This window comes from Scylla paramamosain, chromosome 5, assembly GCF_035594125.1.
Source record: "Scylla paramamosain isolate STU-SP2022 chromosome 5, ASM3559412v1, whole genome shotgun sequence".
In the NCBI taxonomy this organism is placed as follows: Eukaryota; Metazoa; Arthropoda; class Malacostraca; order Decapoda; family Portunidae; genus Scylla; species Scylla paramamosain.
This window is the reverse complement of record NC_087155.1, coordinates 772,501-791,006: the sequence shown is the minus strand read 5'-3', so window position 1 is coordinate 791,006 and position 18,506 is coordinate 772,501. Positions and strand designations below refer to the sequence as shown.

Genomic DNA, 18,506 nt, shown 5'->3' with positions numbered 1-18,506 from the left:
AAATCCGTTTTCTGTGAACTTGAAAGAAGTGTAACCATGTTTCGTATAAAATGCAAATACGTAATTGTGGGATGCATTACGCCACGAGACTCTGCGATATGCAATAATTTATACCACATATTGCATTATTATTATTAGTAGTAGTACTAATACTATTTTTCTCTTTCCCTCCTCCTCCTCCTTTCATGGACACTCACTAACCTTGTTTTGCTGACGCCAAGGTACACCCACACACTCATCCAGGACTTCCTTCCCTTTAGGAGTAACAATATCGAGCAGCCTAAAACAGCCAACAATGTTCGTAAGCCGTAAACAACCTGAACAAAATAATTGTCTTAATCGGCAGATCATTTGAACATAAATGAAAGAAATGATCCTCACTCTGTACAACCCCTTGGTCCGTCACCTCCAAAGCACTACCCGACCAAGCGGCTTCGAGAAAGGGAGAGAAGGACGCCAGGACGGGCACCAGTGGCGGAACGCCGCAACAGTGAGGCGGATCCTCTAGACCACTGCTTCCCAACCTTTTATAAGCTCATGGACCTTCAAGGGAGCTTTTGAGATATTCATGTATCCTAACACATAGGATAATGAATTACAAAAAAAAAATAAATAAAAAAATAAAAAATACATAGTTTCAAGACTGAAAAATATAAATTAAAGTAGCACGTCTCTGTTTTAATAATAAAAAATAATCACCCCATCCTACATAACTGTTTTATAAGTACTAGATGTACTATAAAGCAAAATGCTACAACTCAAAACCTGTGAGGCGCGAGTTGCGTCCAAGTGTAATATGCAATACGCTAATTTGTAATATTTTAATTTAAGTTTAAATTAATTTCTTACATGACACAATTTGCTTCATGTATATGTATTAGAGTACTACTGTGCACTCTAATACATACTGGCCATGTCATGTACATGCTACATGACACACAATTTTGTTTCTAAAACATCTTTGCCCACTGTGCACTCTTACATGCACTAGCCATGTCATGTACCCAATTATTTCCAAGTATCCTTCGAAAAACATCATGCGCCCTAGGGTGCACCATGTACCCAGTTTGACTATCACTCTAGACTACCACCTAAATATAGGTCAGGGTTGGCGGGAACGAGGGAGGGGCGGGGAGGCATCCCCAGCGGGGATACCGAGGCAGCGGGAGGAAGGCCACTGCCAGGCCAAGTCAGCTGTACTAGTTTTAGGGAATGGACACAAACCTTACCAGATGTGGTCGAAGGGCAGATGGTCCATCTGGAGGCGGCAGAGAGGAGCAGTTCATGGCCTCACCGGCTCTGGTGGCAGTAGCAGCCGGCTGATCACCATTACAGTCTGGCGCCCATCAGCTGGCTGTCCGGCACATGTGCACCACCCACGGCCTTAACGACAGAGTACACCTCTGGTCACAGGAGAAGAACAACGAGACGTCCTTGCACGTCAACGACTCAGGCGAGAAAGACAAGCATTGATGTCACTCCTCACGACCAAGTACACTGCGCAGTGCGCACACGAGACAGCTATCGTGGTGTCCGTCCGGAATCCGGCTTCGTTCCAACTTTGGATTCGGATTATTCATGTTTGGACTGCATTGGTTTTAATATATATACACCATGATGGGTATTTTATCATCTGAGGTAAAGCAACATTATAATGAACATGTGCACAACCTCCTAGCTTCGCTCATTTCACCAGTTCACTACGGTTTTCAATCCTCGCCTGCTGTTCTTGAATATTACCAACCACCGCTTGTTTTATGTTTGGCCATCCTTTGACATCGCTAGACAAATATTTTAACTCATACGACAGAAACAGCAGAAATAATGATTCACGATACCCGCCATGTTCACGAGGAACCACCTCAACCAAGGAATGTAGACGATGGGTAGAATTCTTGACCTCCACCAAACCATGGATCCCTGGTGGGTCACACTGCACCATGCTACACAGAATGCCTTGGATCACAACTTTAGATGGATCCCCCATGAATAGAGGCATCTTAGTAGGGGGTCTGCACTCCAGCAAGGGAGGGAGACAAATCCCACAGCTCCTCTCCTCTCGGCCCGGGAGTCGAATCCTCATCCTCTCAGCCGTGAGCCAATGGAACGTGCTGCGTGACAGGTCTCAACTTACTCATCTCAAGGAAGCTCAAGTCTGTAGCTTCCTTGTATTTAAACCATAATCATGATCTCTAAACTCTACAGAGAGAATAGCTGGGACGGCTAGTCCAGAAAGATTCGCATGACACACACACACACACACACACTTGATGACAATCAAACAAGCTAGCTGTAAAAAAGGCACATTTATTTCATGCTTAAAAACATGGTAACAATGAAGTGACATGTTGATGCCTGGCGGACACATTGCCTCATTTGCTCCTAGAAGAATATGCTTTACACATCATCATTACTCACTGTTGGGCCAAAACTACTCTCTCTCTCTCTCTCTCTCTCTCTCTCACCAATAAGCAAAATATATCTGATTTGCCACCGGACATGAATACAACTACATATCTATAATTACACACACACACACATTAATTTAAGCCCAGCACGGTCTTGATGATAATGAAAAGGATAATAAAATAAAAAGATTAATAATGAGTGATCATAATGTATGCATGAATTTTCTTGTCTTTCAGCACCATAAATGCCCAGAAAAAAAATAAGATAAATTATGAAATACACACACACAGCCCTCATTTGTCCCATGCAGAGATGAAAAGATGTACATTTATTTCCTTTTCTTCATCGTGTCACTCATGAGCAGGAGGTAAATTCCCTACAAGGCAGAGATGCAGGCAGTGGCTGACCACCAGAGGGGAAGACAGGAGCATTGTGAAGGAGGCAAGCCTAGCTGATAACAAAGGCTTGTGCCAAAGCTAATCAATTTATAATTGTCGTGAGGCTTCTTGGCTGCTCCAGTGACTATGAGTGTCACACCAGCTGTCACCTCACCCCAGGACTGCCTCAACACAGCACAGCCTGGAGTTAGGCCATGTTCATTTATCCTGTTGGTCTAGTCTGGTCAGAGGTCATGTAATTTGCCACACTCACTCCCAGTGTTTAGCATTTCCCTCAATCTGAAGTCCTGTCACCTCCTTAGCATCTGTCACCTGTTATATTTGTGAGGAGAGTCTGTGGATTATTGGACTTGATACTAAGGGAAAATGTTGAAGACAATGGGAAAAAGTGTGGGACAATAAAACATTTTTGACTGTGATAACACCACCATGCACAGGTCTCACAGACACCTGCTGAGCAAGGCATAAGGGGAATAGCACTAGGATTCCCATCAAAACATTCAAGGTACACAACTCTTTACCCATTGAGCTATGAGTACAATGATAGCTGTAGCCCAAGAGGAGTTTGGTCAACCTTCAGTGTTCAGTCACTAAACTTCCCTAACAGGACTGCCTCATTGTCTCAGCAACTGTGGTACTCCCAACATCTGGATCTGCCAACAAATAAGCTCATGTGGTGCCAGTTAACATCCATCCAGCACATACTCATCCAGAATGGCCCACACAGCTGCCAGACAGTCACATGCTTGAGGCTTCCCATCACCACTGTGAGGTCCAGACAGGCAGTAAGCAAAGACCAGGACTAACAACCCTCTTGGTGAAAACCTAAAAATCAAAATACCAAAAACAGTTATGTAATACTCTCACTTACTTTCTGTTATCTCTATGTACAATTGGAATACTATTTAATTTATCTGAAAATTGCACCTTCAAGTATTTCTTGGGTTCAGAACCAATTTCAAATTATCAGCTAAAGTGGTGCAAAATCAGCCTATGACCAAAATACAATAACTAATAAATAATGTATAAAACCTTCAATATTCCCCTTCTGAAAAGTATCACAGATTACAAAGAGCATATCCAGGCTGACAAATCTGCTGCTGTGTTGCTTTTGCCACATGTGTGTGTGCATGTTGTCATCACTGACAACAGTTCACACCATCCAGCTGCCCTCCCAAGGTCCATCAGTACACACACACACACACACACACACACACACAAGCCACTTGAGCAAAAATACAAACAGATCACCAAGGATCCATCAGCAGCAGCAGTAACAGCAGTTCAGAGGGGATTAAAGTAGGGAACATTTCAGATATCCATTGTCTACCAGCAGTGTGATTTGCCATGATGCACAGAACCATAACCAAGTGGATAAAATATGTGAAGGCTGTATGATATGATGACACACACACACACACACACACACACACACACAAGTGCACACACACACACACACACAAGTGCATTTCTTGGCAGCTGTGGTAGGGCAGCAGCAGCAGCAGCAGCAGCAGTAGCAGCAGCAGTGATGGTAGTAATGGTAGAGGAGGTGCAGTCAGTCACTCCTCACTCAGTTTTCACAGATACGAAGAGCAACTGTGTCCAAACAGTGAGTTGGTCTGTTGGAAGGACACAGGACAATGTCAGTTTTGGATGTGTGGACACCAGGTCAGGTGATGCTGTGTGAGGGAATGGATAGTTTAATTCTCTGTACTTTTTGTGAGAATGTCTGCTTAGTATAGAGATAGATGCACATAAATTTATACAGCTTGAGGCTAAGATGTAAAAAAGTACTGAGAATGTTATTACATTATTATATGAATGAAAGTATGGATGTATATTCCTTGCTCCAGCTGTTGGTGAGTGAATAGATGGCACTGAAATAGTTTAATGTAAGAAGGTGGTAAACCATACTGTTCATCATTTATTTTCTTGCCAAGGAAAATATGGCAAACAGTGAATATTACTCACATTATCAAGAAATATTCAAGAAAGATGGAAAAGAAAGCCCTAGTCTTTCAGTGCCCCTCCACAAGTAAGGGCTCATTCATAACACTCAGTATTGTCTTGCTACTATTTTGTGGCACACTGGCCTAACATCCCATCAACAAAAGGACAACCATAAACAGACCACTCACCAAGTGCTGTTCTGACAATTTTTGGCTTGTTCTGCCAGTACACAAAGAGGAAGTAGGCAGGCACCCCAGAGCCAGTGATGAGCAGGCCCTTGCCCACCTCATATGGCCGCACATACAGCAGCAGAAACACCAGGAAGCCACACACCAGCAGGAAGGCGATGGGAATGATGATGTTCACCTGCACAGAGAGGGAGGCGTTGTAGTCTTGTGGCATCTGTGTCCTGTTCTAATTATCAGCATGCCATTTGTCTATATATTTAGTATAATTTCTGTGACAACTATGTCCTCTTTCAGCTACACACACACAGCCTTCTCAGAGTGAAGTGGTTTGTCTGTTGTTCAACAGATCATCATGATAATTATACATTTCAACTATAAATAAGCTCTGAGGAGGTAGTATGTATTGATGTGGTGGTTGTGTGGCAGCAGTGGTGCCTAACTCATGTTGGCGATGCATTTACTGATACATTTTCTTTATTTCTCACTAATTCATCTAGGGTGACACAGCTTGCCTAGTTCAGCTTTCAGTGAACAGACTTAATGAAACAGGTTTTCCTGTAAAGGCAGCCATGAGACCAAGTTGTTGGGGATTGACTCCCTGGGCCAGCACTCTCACACAGCAGGCCATGATACCTGAAACTGGTAATCCACCAGTGTGGGGTTTTCACCTCTCCTTTCAGATCAATTGCTGTTGTTCCCAAGTAACATCCTATTCTCTTTCTCCTGCTAGCCCTATTTTTCTCCTGCTTCTCCTCTTTCAGTATTTTTTTCTTATCCTGTTATTCCATCTTCTTCCATTGCTCCATTTTCTAAGGCTGAATCATCATCATAATCCCATTCCCATATTGAGTTGTGAGAAACACACACACACACACAAATAAATAAATAAACAAATAACAATAAATTAATAAAAAAAAAATATATAAATAAATAAAAATAAAACCACAGGCAGATCATAATCACAGCCACCACTGCTGTCTGGTGCTCACCTTGATGGGCCGCTCCATGTCAGGGTATTTCCAGCACATGTACAACAGAATGGCGATACTGCACAGGATGAATTAACTCTCTACAAAGCTGGCGTAGTCAATGAGGCGGTAGATGTCCATGGTGGAGAGGTAGACCAGTGACAACAGGCCCTGGAAGAGGAAGGAGAGGAGGTGGAGGTGAGTCTTTGTGAATATTCCAAGCTGTGGTTAAAATGGAATGCTTTGTCAACCTCTCATTCGGTAAGACAAACTGTTAATGACTGAGTGAAGGAGAGCATGAAGGGGCATTACAGGCAGTTGTGCCAGATCTGATCATGTGGGGCTGTGGCACCAGGTACTTTGAACTAGTCCCACATGCTTTTGTTCTGATACAGAAGGTGATTACAAGAAAATAATAGACAAACTGCATTTAGACAAATATTCACTTTTAGACGCACCAAGCTAACTAAACATTCCAACCTAAATCTATTTTCTTCATTTGTGAGGATGTGTTCTGTCTGACTGAATAATATATAAAAACTGTGTGTTTGTGTGTGTGTGTGTGTGTGTGTGTGTGTGTGTGTGTGTGTGTGTGTGTGTGTAAATCTATTAATAACTCTAGGAAAACTCATCAATCACTTTTCATACAAATACATCAACTTGGAAACTAGAGACTGATGAAGTTAAGAACTAAAAAATGTTTGTGTAGGTAAGCAATAATGTACACATAAGTACATTCACTTCCATACTTCTTTCCATCTGTCAAAATATTAGCTCACACTGCACATCCTGAGGGGACACCATAAGGACCATGATGCATGCTCACACACACACACACACACAGTAGTAGTGGTAGTAGTATTTTACTGACAAAAAAAACATTGAAAATAACACAAAAAATTATGTTGTTTTTGTCCAACTTCAAAAGAACACAACTGCAACATGTAGAGGACTAATTGAACCAAAGCTACTATTCACAAAAATTATGAAAGGTGTCACACATACTGTTTTAAAATACATAAAAGCCACAGCAATGAATCTGTTAATGACAATAATAAAAACCTATAAACACACACACGCACACATAGCATTGCACAGTGTCTTACCAGGAAGATGAGAGAAGACATTGGAGTGTTGCATTTGCAGTTGATGAGAGCAAGGTTGTCTGGGAAGTGGCCTTGTCTTGCACCCACAAAGCACAACCTGTCAACATCATTAAGCTGGTGAGTGGGGCATTACTACCAGTCATAACTTGTGCTCTAAATCTGACAGAGAGTAGAGGGAGTGTATGAAAGGAATGGATTGTGGAGCTCATGGAAATCTTGCAATCAAGTATATCTAAATTCTTGAATAAAGTGGATTCTCTGTTAAAATAAATAAGATAACTTTAGAATTGAACTCCATCATCATTAGTGGTTATAAATGAAGCAGGAAATCTCTTAATATAGCAGTGGTATTTTCACCAAACACTACAGCTATTCATATATGACAGAAAACCTGAACGCAGGAGTATAACACCAGATGTGAGACTAGGTATGAGAGAGAGAGAGAGAGAGAGAGAGAGAGAGAGAGAGAGAGAGAGAGAGAGAGAGAGAGAGAGAGAGAGAGAGAGAGAGAGAGAGAGAGAGAGAGAGAGAGAGAATTTTCTTATGTTTCTTATAATTGATGGATGACAATGAAAGAAAGAAATAGATGTGTCAGTATGTTCCCTGCATGGACTGCCACATGTAGGCCTGATGGCTTCTTTTACAAGTTCTCTTAGTTTTCTTAATTGTGTTTTGAATTAAGAAAGCCTAAATTCCTCAGTCAAAAAGAGCTAGACAATCCTGAAGTGAAGTAGTATGCATTTGTGGTTATGATGAGTCAAGTGTATGAGAGGAAGAACAGTTAAATTTTCTCCAGACCCTGATGTTGATGCCTTGCCTTGCCTATCTACCCTGAAGGATAAAACAAGCCTGGTATAGAGATAAATAGCCCGAGATGTAGTGGGATTTAGCTAGTTTTCCCTATCTAAGAGCAGGTGGTGAGGAAGAGTGATGAATCAGCTGGGAAAATTATATATATATTACATCAACAAACAAAATAGGTGGTGAACAGATGAAAATAGATCTGAAAGGCTAGCAGGAGCAACACCCACCTGGAGGAAGTCATGATGTGCACTGAGAGACCACCAAAGGCTGAGAGGGCCACCAGCAAGGGCATCACCCAGCTGCCGCTGCCCATTAGACGGTCAGCAAAGGTCTGTCATCAAGGCAACAACAACAACTAAGGTTATGTTCTGTAACACTGACCATTAGCTTGGATAGCGTGGGATAAAATTATCAAAAAACAATGGGGAGAAAATTTAGAAAGGTAAGTAATTTTCATATTATATAATGCTTGAAGTCTGCAGCTGCTAGATAAGCCAAACTTAATATTAATGATAATTCCTGATTATTGTCTTTTCCTCTAACATAAATACACTGTGGTATGCTAATAGGAGAACCAAAATATCTAAGCTATTGCATATAATTGTAAAGTTTAAAGAATGGACTCAAAACACTAGAAAAGTCAGAGCAATGTCTGCTATAATTACATTCTCTATAAAAGTAATTACTGAATGATCTGACTAACTTATCTATCACTTGTGCCACAACAGTCACATGGTGCCATCAACAACACAATGCAAATTACTCATGGAAGCTGTCAATGGTGTACTCACAACAGCAATGGCATCAGAGGCCAGCATGTCAAGGGGAGAGCACAGCCAGGCAGGCAACACTGGCCATCACGTAGACCAGCGTCACCAGTGGCAGGGAGATGTAGATGGCCCGGGGCAGGTTACTGTGGGCAGGGTGTGATGTTAACAGGGTGGCAGGGGGCAGGGTGGTGACTGGTGGTGATATCTGATCATTGAGCTCCTTGTATTTCTCAAAATTAATTATGTACTAACAGGACACAACCTTCACAATGATGCTCATATTCTAGTGAAGCTGTTCTTAATTATTTCTTGTGAAGATGTAATATATAGAAAACCTATAATGTGAACAAGATATTACTATTTCCTTCACATAAATTTATACAAAAATAGTTATACAGAATCCAAGGAAGGAACAAAAATACTTTATGAGGAAAACACTGTAACCAATGAAACAATATTTGTCACTCCAACAAAGAAATCAAAATAATACAAAAACAGAAAGATAATTTGCATTCATGATACCTTTAAGTGGCATGTTAATTTGGTACAAAGACATATAGATCATTTGCAAAATATACAAGTCCAAAATGGAAAGAGATGATTCACATATCACGATTTATAGATAACAGATAAAAAGCAAAGGTATATGCTTAAAAAGATAGACCATTCTGTCACAACTCTACAAAGAAGTATGCTCTCCATTACAAAACAGCAAGAAATTAGTCTATCATAAATGAGCGAGGTAAACCTGACTAGAGCTTGAACCCAAATCTGACAACCCAAAAGGACAAGTTTTTACTGCTTGGACCATAAGGGAAGCACCTCACAGTCAGTCCTGCTTTGCCTTGTGTTTGTGTCTTGTCACAGTAAAGCTTGAGCCAAGGCCTACAAACCAGCTGGTGTGAGTGGCAGTGTGGTGCCAAGTGAGGGAGAGACGGTACTCACACAAATGGGTTCTTCAGCTCCTCCGTCATGAAGTTGAGGTAGTTCCATCCAGCATAGGAAAATATGCCTGAGTAGAAGGAGACAGCTATCTCGCCTGGCTCCGTGCTGGTGCCCTGGAAGGAGTTGTGGAAGTTTCCAGTGTTGCCTGAAAAGTGGAGGTGAAGATTATTATGATGTAGATTTTTTTTTTTTTTTTGTGTACTTCAGAAAGACTATTAAGAATTTTTAATGTGTTCTGGAACTTGGATTTTTCACATCTTGACTGTAAAGAATCAACAAAAGCACAATAAAGCAAAGTTCTATGCATAAAAATGGCTTACTAACAAGACTTAAACAAGGGTTAAAATAGAAAGCCATAGGAAACATGAACACATATAACTGAAGGCACTAAAGAATGATTAGATTGGTGTGCTACTACAATTAACAAGATTTCACAACAGGATCAATCAAACTTGCTATGTGAGGTCTCAGACACACATGATTTTGTTCTATCCCTACAAAAAATAAAGTAAACATCAGTCTTTTAAATATACTTAATAGCTATGGGATACAAGACTCCCCAAAATTAATATAATGTAGACTGACACCTGACTGACTGACTGGCTGATGGCATTGCAGTGAAAGGCAACGCTGCTAAAGACACATTCACTCACTCACTCACTGGCTCACTTGTTCACTCACCCATGCAAAGGTGGACGATGCCAGCAATGATGACAATGAGCAATGCACCAATCTTGGTCACCATGAAGAAATCCTGCAGCTTGGTGGTGACTCGTACATTCCAGCAATTCAGTGCTGTCAGGACACAGTGACAGTCAAATATTAAAAAACTACACAACTCTAAACAGAAATAATAAACAATGACTTTCATTATTACAGAGAACCATAATATACATAATATAGTAAATCTGTCAAAAGAAACTCTGTATGATGTAATACTTATAAAAGCATAAGAACTGGTCAAAACCTTTTTAATGTGTTTTTTGATGGACCACAACCTATAATGTGTATATACTGTATACATTTTTCTTGGTGCAGTAAAAAAAATATCTATATATCTAAAGATGAAAAGGTGCTGGAATTATAAGAATGAAAAAAATAAATAAATAAATAAAACAATGTGTGTGTGTGTGTGTGTGTGTGTGTGTGTTTACCTAGTTTACCTAGTTGTGGTTTATGGGAGGGGAGTAATCTCATAGTATCCTATCTCTGTATATATCCAGTTTGGTCTTAAAAGCGTGGACAGTTGTAGAGCGGGGATTGGTACAGAAACTTGCAGACAGGTGCCGTGAGTTTATTTGCGGGCGCTGTTCACAGGCGCAGTTAGATTCCCCAGACACGGTCACAGCAAGTATACAACAGAGGCCTGCCAACAACCAATTAAGTGAATACGAAATCCTACACGAATTTAGCGGACACATCACAAGTTATAATATAAACATGGTCTGGAAATGTTATACTGATCCAACTCCATAGAAAATCATGTTTCTATCAAATATCACCAACAAGGTACATTCACAATAAGTACTTAACAAGATCACCCAAATACTTTTAACTGTAATCACATACACTTCACATGTTCATCAAAGTTGATATTAAATAAATATATCATAATCACAATACCATCATAATACAAAGTGCTTACCCAAACTCCAGGTGGTGCTTAAATCACAATAAAGGAAAACCACTGCAGGCGTGAGTGTGTGGTATTTTCGGTAGGCGTCCAGTCAGCCGAATGACCGAGACCGTGGCAGTACCCAACGAGGTGCAAACCGCATTACTGGAACCTACTTCGAACTTCTAATGGTGTATCTATGTACTCCTACACAATTATTGCATTGACAACATCTTCACTGAGTTCATTCCATTTGTTCACACTTCTGTGAGGAAAACTATACTTTTTGATGTCTCTTCAATAGTTCAACTTCTTACTTCTTCAATTTCTTACTGTGTCCCCTTGTACTCTGTGTGTCTAAAGTTATAAAACATTCTTTGTTCATATTTTTCATACCATTTATCATTCTATAGATGTTTATTAAATCCCCTCTCTGTCTCCTATTTTCAAGGATAGGAATTTCCAGCATTCTTAATCTCTCTTCAAAGGTCAACTTACTCAACTCCGGAACCATCATAGTGACTACTCTTTGTACTCTTTGTGTGTGTGTGTGTGTGTGTGTGTGTGCTCCAGGACCAAAGCATCACTCACATATGGACAGTGCTGCAATGAGCCGCATAGCATCGTCTGGCAGGTCACAGTTGGGGAAGAACGGTTGAATCACATACTTGGCAAAGGCCAGCGCCATGATGGCATTGGTGGTGGGCCTGGAGAGGGACAGAGGCATCAGTACAGCACACACTACTGAAGAAGACCAAAGCATTAGCAATATGCCAGTGAACTAAGGAATATGTACAGTTTTGGATGCTTGAATGGGAGGTGAACATTAAGGTTATACAGTGTGCATAGTTATCATGGCATTAATAAGTACTAAGATCAAGTAAGAGGGACACAGGCACTGTACCAGTATAGCAACACATTACAGAGAGAAGGCCAAAGCTTTGATAATATAACAGTGAACTAAGGAATGTGAAATGTTCTAGATGAGCATTAAGTTACAGTTTTCAGTGTAAAGTTATCACAGCACTAAGTATTAAGATCAAGTAAGATATTAGTAAGATGGCAAAACCCTTATGCACTTATAAAGACATGATGGCCACCACTTGAACACTTGCACAACAAACTTAACTTTACACAAAGATGAGGTTGGCAGCCCAGAGGAAAAGGAAGGCAGGGAGGGAGCCAAAGCCAGCATTAATGTACGCATAGTCTCCGCCTGATTTTGGTATGGATGTGCCCAGCTCTGCATAGCATAGCGCGCCCACCAGCGACATGAGGCCACACATCACCCACACCACCAGCGACATGCCCACGCTGCCTGTCTCCCTCAGCACTCCCTTGGGCGAGATGAAGATGCCTGCAGAGAGAGAGAGAGAGAGAGAGAGAGAGAGAGAGAGAGAGAGAGAGAGAGAGAGAGAGAGAGAGACCTTGATAATTACTGTGTTAACATTTTCACATCTGCTATGCACAGACACACACACACACACACACACACACACACACACATTGCTATAGTTAGTATTACTTTTGCTATTTTCTAATAATTAGTATTGGTACTGGTGTTTACAATTTTTTTACATTATAGCATTACATTATATCATCATGCTTTTCCCTTGTACATTTTTGTCTCTCAAGATGTTTATTATAAAATTTTATTACTTTTTTTATTATTATTATTATTATTATTATTATTATTATTATTATTATTATTATTATCATTATTATTATTTTATTATTATTATTATTATTACTATTATTATTAATATTATTATTATTATTATTATTATTATTATTATTATTATTTGTTACATCATCAAGAGAACTCAAAAGAAAAAAAAGAGAAGAAAATCTGATAATATCTAGCTTTCCAGAATATACACATACATAGACTACTGTACCATACAGATTCGTGTGAAAACAACAACAATAACAACAACAACAATAATAATAATAATAATAATAATAATAATAATAATAATAATAATAATAATAATAATAATAATAATAATAACAAGCCAAAACAAAAATATACACAAAAATAAAAATAAAACAATATTAATAAAAAGGATTGCAAAAATGAGAAAATGGAAAAACAATTTGGTACACACACACACACACACACACACACACCTGAGCCCACAGTGATGCCAAGGATGATGGCCACGCCCTCCAGCAAGCCGAGTTCCTTCTTGAGCTGTGTCTTTTGCGTTTCATCCTCGCCCTCCTCCCCAGGTGGCCTCTCCTCCTTGGGAGTCATGGGCTCCAGCTCCGCCGTGAGGGCCTCCGTGGTGTCGCTGGTGGGCACGCGCTTGGCCGGCATGCTGGTGGTGTCGGTGGTGTCGGTGGAGATGGTGGTGGTGGTGAGAATGGACCTGGGGAAAAGACGCAGAATAAGTTATGGTCCATATTTTGAAACATTTCAGTCCGCATCCTGACTAGTTTTAAAGGTCTCTAGTTGAAGCTATACGGGTTTCCAAGGGTGTTTCTAGGGCTCTAGATTGACAATATTTCTACACTATCAACAGGAAAAACAGCCTTGAGAATCCGGCTAAACATCTCTGTGGCCTTTGAAAATAGTCGTGGTGAGAAAGCAAAAGCGTTTCTGAATACGAGGCAGCGTCGCAGAGTTAGTTGGTGAGATTGGACCTAGAGAGAAGACGGCACATTGAGAACAAAAGAAAACAAAGGAAGTTGCAAGATGCCATCAGGCCTATACACGGGGCAGTCCTTGTAAGAAAAAAAAAAAAACCTACTTATTTCCACCTCTCCATAAATTCATCTAATCTTTTAAAGCTCCCTAATGACTCAATTGGGTCCATTCAGTTCATCTACCATTCTATTTGAGAACCATTTTTCTTACCTCTTTTCTAAATCTATTTCAAGACGGGACTATATTCTGAAACACTTCTGCGCCGCACCTCCACTACTTTCAAAAGACTCTGGTTGTTAATGGTGTTTTTTACGGTTCTATTGACAGATTAATAAGATTTCTACATTACTGACAGGAGTCTTGAGAATCCGGTTAATCATCTCTGTGGCCTTTGAAAAATAGTCGTGGTGAGAAAGCAAAGCGTTTCAGAATACGGACCATTATAAGGATATGTACTAGGCAGCATTGTATGTTTTGCTTATTGCCGTGCGTGTTTGATATAAGAATGCGTCAGGGGAAAGGCAACGCCATCAATAACAAAGTTAGCGTCACGAAGAACTATAATAACAGACTGAATCATGACAAGACGTAAAATGTAAAAATAATAAATGAATGTATGATTGAATGAATGAATGAATGAGTGGATGAATAAATAAGTAAATAATGAACACTAAACGATAAGAAAAGAATGAGGGAAGAATGTTAGCGGGAAAAGTTTACGTCTCTCGTTTTGTATGTATAGGCTGATCTGCGCTCGCTGCCCAGACGGATCGAACCGCGTCCACTCACTCCCGCAGACTTGTGTGGCGGGCGGTGGCGACGGTGGCAGGGGCGGCACACTCATCCAGGCACACTGTACGCTTCTCAGCAGAAACGAAATTACGGGTGATAGATTAGATCCTGCTATAATTATGTGTTATTTGGATGATGACGATGGTCTTACTAACCACATGACGCGTCCAGATTCAGTAACAGTTACTTACTGAAGGCTACATTTATCTCTAGGGCAATAATTACGTGCTGGCGAGATCTTTGGCCCGTGTTCAGAAACGCTCTACTCTTTCACCACGACTATTTTCAAAGGTTACAAAAAATTCTTTCTCCTGTTAATAATGTGGAAATCTTGTTAATCTGTCACTAAAACCTTAAAAACTTAAAAACCCGTGTAACTTCAACTAGAGTCTTTTGAAAGTAGTAGAGGTGCAGCGCAGAACTGTTTCAATATGTGGTCTTATGCACTAAAATCACAATTATTGACATGACATCGCCACCGTGAGTGAGGTGTTGACTTGTGGTCACTTTGAGGACCGCAGAGCCATTCCTGTGTCCTGTGCTGCAGTCCCCACGCCACTGTTACGCCAGGCGAAACGCAATTGTAAGTAAAATTACGATGAATGAGAGCATGTTACAATAAAATTTGGTATAATTCTGCTGGCTGTTGTTCCATTGTTCAGTGCGGAAGAAAGCCCCGCTGTCCTGTCTGTCACGTGACACCAGCACCACCACGCGAATAGACCGTATTCAGAAACCCTTTTGTGCCGCACCTCAACGACATTCAAAAGGCTCTAGTTGAAGTGACACGGATTTTTAAGAGTGTTTTTAAAGTTTTAGTGAGATACTAACGGGATTTTTACGCTATAAACAGGGAAAAAAAAAACACTCTTGAGGACCCAGCTAATCATCTGTGGCCTTTAAAAATATTTGTGGTGAGAAAGGAAAGCGTTTTAGAATACCGGCCAAATTGTACCATGGTTTAGAGTCCGTGCTCAAGGCCGAGCCACCGGAACAAGGCGAGCAAGTGTGGACTAAACTCAGCTGTGTGACATCCGCTCAGCACCCCAGCTGCGTCAGATTTCCCGGCAAAAACAAGGGCAATCGGCCAATCAGAGCGTCGCGTCGTGTTCCAGGCCTCAGATAACAACCGCAACGAAACTCTTAAAAAAAAAAAAAAATGTCTTCCATAATCTATGAAGGCGGAGGGGGAGGGGAGAGTAAGACGTCCCTAGTCCCCCACCCAACCCTCGCCCACCTGCAGGCACCACTTGGTTCATGCAGACAAATGAGGTCAACTGGCGCGGAAGGCGTGGTGAAGCTGAGGCGCGACAGAAGGCGGGAGGCAGGATGGCGGTGATGGTAGCCAGCTGGTGGAAGTAAGTGGCAGGGAAGAAGCAAAATATAAGGAAAGTAAGAGTGACAAGGAGGAAGGAAGTAATCTGGTGAACTTGTAAGCAGCAGCACGACATGGCGGTGGAGTCTTGGTTGTTGCCACAGAACGCCAACAACAATGAAGGATTTTTTTTTCTTTTCTTCCCACGCCGTTTTCCTGTAGCTAAGAATTATTGTCATGTACGGGGCTGTCTTCATCTGCTCTTATCAAGATACACACATACACACGTTAAATGTTAATACGCACTTCTGACTGGAGAGAGAGAGAGAGAGAGAGAGAGAGAGAGAGAGAGAGAGAGAGAGAGAGAGAGAGAGAGAGAGAGAGAGAGAGAGAGAGAGAGAGAGAGAGAGAGAGAGAGAGAGAGAGAGAGATTTCAGGTAACCATTTCAACATTACATATACTCCAAGCAGCTAAAAACAATAAAAAAAAGTGTATTCCTTCATATCGCCCATTCATAATTTCTCTTCGTCAGTGTCGGTTTTCCCTGTTCCCTGTTCTCCCTTCCTTGCGTTTCGTTATTCCGTTTTTCACATCTTGTATCCTTATTCTCCTACTCTCTTTCCTCTTTCCTCCCTCCTTTTCCACTTTTTTACTATATTTTCTTCCTCAGTCTCGACTTTGTTTTCCTGTGTTTCCTCTTTCTCTTTCCTTCTTTCGTCTTGACTCAAAGTTTCCTTCTTTTCTTACCCATTTTCCCTTCAATTCAGTTCTCTTTATTTTTCTTCGCACCAGTATTCGTGTCAGTTTTTATTTCCTCTCTTTGCAGATCTCTTATTTCTTCAAGTTTTCTTCCTTCGTATCAAATTAATTTTCCACTCTTTCCTACATATCTCCTTTCTCAGTTGCATCACTCGCCACCTCACCTTCCCTCACACGGCAAGGCAGAGGAGTAGTCGTGCGCACCTCAGTATGTCCTGTGAGCGACTGGAGGGTGGAGGGTGGATGAGATGTTTATTTCAATGAGGCAACAATGGCGACGATGCCAAGCAGCACACACGTGGAGAGAGAGAGAGAGAGAGAGAGAGAGAGAGAGAGAGAGAGAGAGAGAGAGAGAGAGAGAGAGAGAGAGAGAGAGAGAGAGAGAGAGAGAGAGAGAGAGAGAGAGAGAGAGAGACCATAATAGATGTGCGACGTAGGGTGTCATGATAATAAAGAAGAAAAATGCTTAGCCCTGACACACCTTCACCCACAACGTACAAGTATACACAATAGCTTAAAGTCGAGTAACTCCTAATGTGCTCTGCGTTTTCCTTTAATCCTTTAAGGCCCGTCTTCAGAAACACTCTGCTCTCTCATCACGACTATTTTCAAAGGCCACAGCAATGACTAGCCAGGTTCTCAAGAGTGTTTCTCCCGTCAGTAATGTAGAAATCTTGTTTATTTATCACTAGAACCATAAAGACACCCTTAAAAAAATAGTGTAACTTCAAATGAAGCCTTTTGAAAGTAGTGGAGGTGCGGCGCAGAAGTGTTTCAGAATACAGACCTAAATTTTCTGCTCAGATAGGCTCTTAGCAGGTCACGGGCTGGGTGGGGGCTGATGGAGACCTCTTGACACCGTGGAAGAGAGTGCGGTATAAGGACCCCTGACCGTGACTAAACATACTTCTCAATCTGACCTCATAACATCCTTCTCAGACACATCCAGTCCATGCAAGTCGGTCCTCCTCGTGTCAGCCACCCCCGCCGTGCGTCACACTGGCCGTGTTCTGCCACGCTTTGTGTTCTCATCACGACAAATTGCAAAGGCCACCAAGATGATTTTCCGGGGTTTTCATGGGCACTTTTTCTCACCGATGATGCAAAGCCCTTGTTGAACTTTCCCTAGAACCATGAAAACACTGACGTACAAGCCTGGTAACTTCCACTGCAGCCTATCATGACGAGTAGAGATATGCTGATCGAGGCGTTTTGAGGCTGTAAGACCGTATTGTGAAACACATCTGCGCCGCACCTCCACTGCTTTCATAAGGCTTGAGTTGAAAAGACGTGCATTCAGTGACGGTATTATTGCGGCTCTAGTGACAGATTAACAAGATTTCTACATAAGCATCTGGATAAACACCTTTGAAAATAGTCGAAGTGAGAGCAGAGCGTTTCAAAATTACAGACCTATGAGCCCATTCACTAACACGCGCGCACACACCCCAGCCTGTAAACACACAAACGCCTCACGTTATCAAAGGCACCGGTATCTCGGGTATCGCCGCATCATCAGGGACGTTACGCATTAATAACAGACACCACTGCGTAGAATTCGTGACAGTATGTTGGCACGAGTACCTACGCATTATTATTTCTGTTACTATATATTATGTCTTAATATAGATGATGGGAGTGTGGAGGAGGAGGAGGAAGAGAAACACACGAGGACAAACGGAAGCAGACATGTTTGACTATCTGACTATCTAACATGCAGTAAAATAGGATAACACAGACGAAGGCTCCTCCCCACCCACTGCTCCCTCCACCCAGGACGGATAGTAAAAAAAATATATATATAAATAAATAAATAAATAAATAAATTAATTAATT

General features: G+C 41.3%; 1 pseudogene; it reads right to left on the bottom strand.

Moving 5' to 3' along the window:
• Window positions 1–2,291: 2,291 nt before the first annotated feature.
• LOC135100389 (Y+L amino acid transporter 2-like) overlaps window positions 2,292–18,506 on the bottom strand; it is a 119,858-nt pseudogene continuing 103,643 nt past the window's right edge.